This window comes from Montipora foliosa, chromosome 12 (assembly GCF_036669935.1).
Source record: "Montipora foliosa isolate CH-2021 chromosome 12, ASM3666993v2, whole genome shotgun sequence".
In the NCBI taxonomy this organism is placed as follows: Eukaryota; Metazoa; Cnidaria; class Anthozoa; order Scleractinia; family Acroporidae; genus Montipora; species Montipora foliosa.
Genome location: NC_090880.1, coordinates 21,698,492 through 21,701,415, shown reverse-complemented (window position 1 = coordinate 21,701,415; position 2,924 = coordinate 21,698,492).

Below are 2,924 nucleotides of genomic sequence, written 5' to 3'. Positions count from 1 at the left end.
CATACCGACACAGAAATCACTTGTGGCCAAGGTGCGAAGCAACAGTTTGGACGGTGAACCAAGTGTAGACTCTTTACGGAGGGCAACTAGTATTAACGCGTTTCCCAAGGATGTAAACATGGACAGAAAAAAAACAAAAGTTGAGAGAAATATCAGGTGGTGGTCGATTCCTACGGTGAACCTTTCTGAGCAGACGTACTCTAGGTATGTCTTCTTCCCAACAATTTCTGTAAGGTTTGCGTTCATTGACATGGTGGCGTTGTCACAGATGCCTTTCACCTAGCGAAACCGGTTGAACTGAGACCACGCAGGTGTTTTAAAGTGTCGAAAAGTCTAAATTATGCACATTTATGCTTTTCGAATAATGAGACAATTCCCTGAAGTCAAACAGTACTCTTTTCAATGGGCGAAAGATCGACGTGATGCTCGCACTTATCAGGACAAATTAAGCAATTGTCTTTTGTAGACAGCTGGGAAATTCAGGCGACTTCAAAGGGATTCAAACTCATGTCCTCTGCGATCCCAGTGAAATGCTCCATCAACTGATCTATGAACAATTAGACATGTAACGTCCGGTAGTTTACACACGAACTAAAAGTGAAATGGCTGCAAGGATACTTAGATTCAGATAAAAAAAGGCAAATGGAAGGTTTTCTTTGATAGGGAGCTTACGAAACGACGACGCCGACGGCAACGACGACGCTACAAAACAATAGGTTTAGTGAGCAAAAACAATGGCTCTGCACGCTCTGCACGTGCGTTTTACATTCTGGTACATGTCTTTGCCGTCATCTCCTAAATGACGACGTGAAATGACCAAATTCAAGGTTCTGTGGAGGACGTGAGCACATGACGATGAATTTTCAGTTCTCTCTCTACGCTTCCAACCCACTCATAACAGTTTAATTCCTCGACAGTTACTACACATTTTTAAAGCGAAACGACATCAAAGAGCTTGTTAGTGATATGAATAACGCTAACTTGTGTTTTTAGATGAATTCCTCGTAGACGTCGTCCTCCTCGTTTCGCAAAATCGTTATTAAGGAGTTTACGCATCTAAAAAGCCAAGACAAGTGAATGAAAGATATAGGAATTGCTGAAACAACAACAGTCAATTGAGAAAAAACCTATTTACTGGCTTTTAAATGAATTAAAGAAACAAAACTTAGAGAATTTCAATTCAAACCTCTTCATCGAAGAATCGCGACTAACGATTTTCTTTACTGACAAAATAGGATTGAAACAGTCTGATCTTTGTAGTTTCTGCGGAGAAGAAACTGAAAATCTAATTCATTTATTCCTGAGGTGTAAATAGTCAAAATCCTTTTGAGGGAAATTTTCTCAATGGTTAACACAAAATATCTCCAATATGGAAGGATTCGTTCTCTCAGAGGCTATACTTCTCGGTATAGTTACTGAGTCAAAAAAATTATTATTACACCATCTGATACATGTTTTTACATATTTACATCTGTAAACTGAAAGAAACACGACCTAGTCTCGAAATGTATAAACAGCTTGTTTACAATACTTTACAAATCGAAAACAAAATTGCAATAGGATCTGATCACTTTGTTATTCTGAATATAAAGACTTCAGCATGGTGATGGCATCATCAAGCTAAGGCAGCCCACATTACAATAAAGAAAACTTAAAACTTTTAAAATTTATTTCCTTGTTTTTTCACCTGCCTTGGTACAAAAATGTCTCATTTAACGGAACAAGGCGCCAGCCTGAAGGATGTATTGCGTAGGTGACGGGGCGCCAGTGAAGATGTCAATTACAGTTGAGAAAGAACATACAGTGAATATGACAAGTTTACATTGTTTATCGAAGTTAAGTTGGTTCGAGACAACCCACTAGCATTGAATAGGCCTTGAAACAAGCAAATTAAATTTTGGAGATTCTGCCGAAAGGCAGATGGATATTGCGCTTCAAGGACGAAAAATGACATACTCGGCTTGAGCAGAGTTAACTCTGGCTTGAGTTAAAAAGTAACGCGTTTCATTTAAATACCTCAAAATGTGAATGATTTCGTTTTCAGAGAGAAAGTAGAATAAATTACACCAGTAAAACTCTTTTTTGACTTTGAACTAATTCCTATTTGCTAGCTTTTGACAGTTGAATGAAGGGGGTAGTTCCTAAAGAAACTGTGGTGCTGCGTCGGTGGGAAAGTAATATACAAAAATGGCTACCGTACAGAGATTCTAAAAGCTGACGTTTCGAGAGTTAGCCCTTCCTCAGAGCAAATCCGTACGCTCAAAACATCAGCTTTTAGAATTTCTGTACGGTGGCCAATTTACATTATCAACTCCGTTTGTTACAGCAATAGAACTGTAACTGATGCGATACTCCAACTGTCCACCGTTGATAAAACCAAATTTTTGACAGTTGACTCTGAAATGACTTTTTCCCTTTTCCATTCGCTCGCTGAGGATTTGCTTGTTTTCTTTTACGCCTGGTTTCCATATGATCGTCCGGATGGTCCCGATCACCCCAGTCGTTTCAAATAATGTCCAGAGGCGATCGAGACGATTCTGTGGAAACACTATACCCAGACGATCGCTAACGACCCGGGCGACTGAGACGACCTCGATCGTTTGGACTGGGGCGATCGGGACGATCCAGACGATCATATGGAAAGTTAACCAGGCTTTACCCTGCAGGCAGTAAGAATAAATAACCAGGGAGCTCCGGTTTTAGGCCTGGCTAAATCTATATGTGACCGTCCAGATGAAAAGGATGCTTAACCAAAAAGCGTTTCCCAGCGTTTGTTTGAAACGCGTTTGAAACACGTTTGAAACTGTTTGAAACCCAAGGTGTTTGAAACGCCAACCTGTGCTACATCTGTCAACAGTGACCATAATTATTACTGTCGCAGCAAATTATTTAAGTATAGAATGCATTTGTTTCTTAAAGTACCC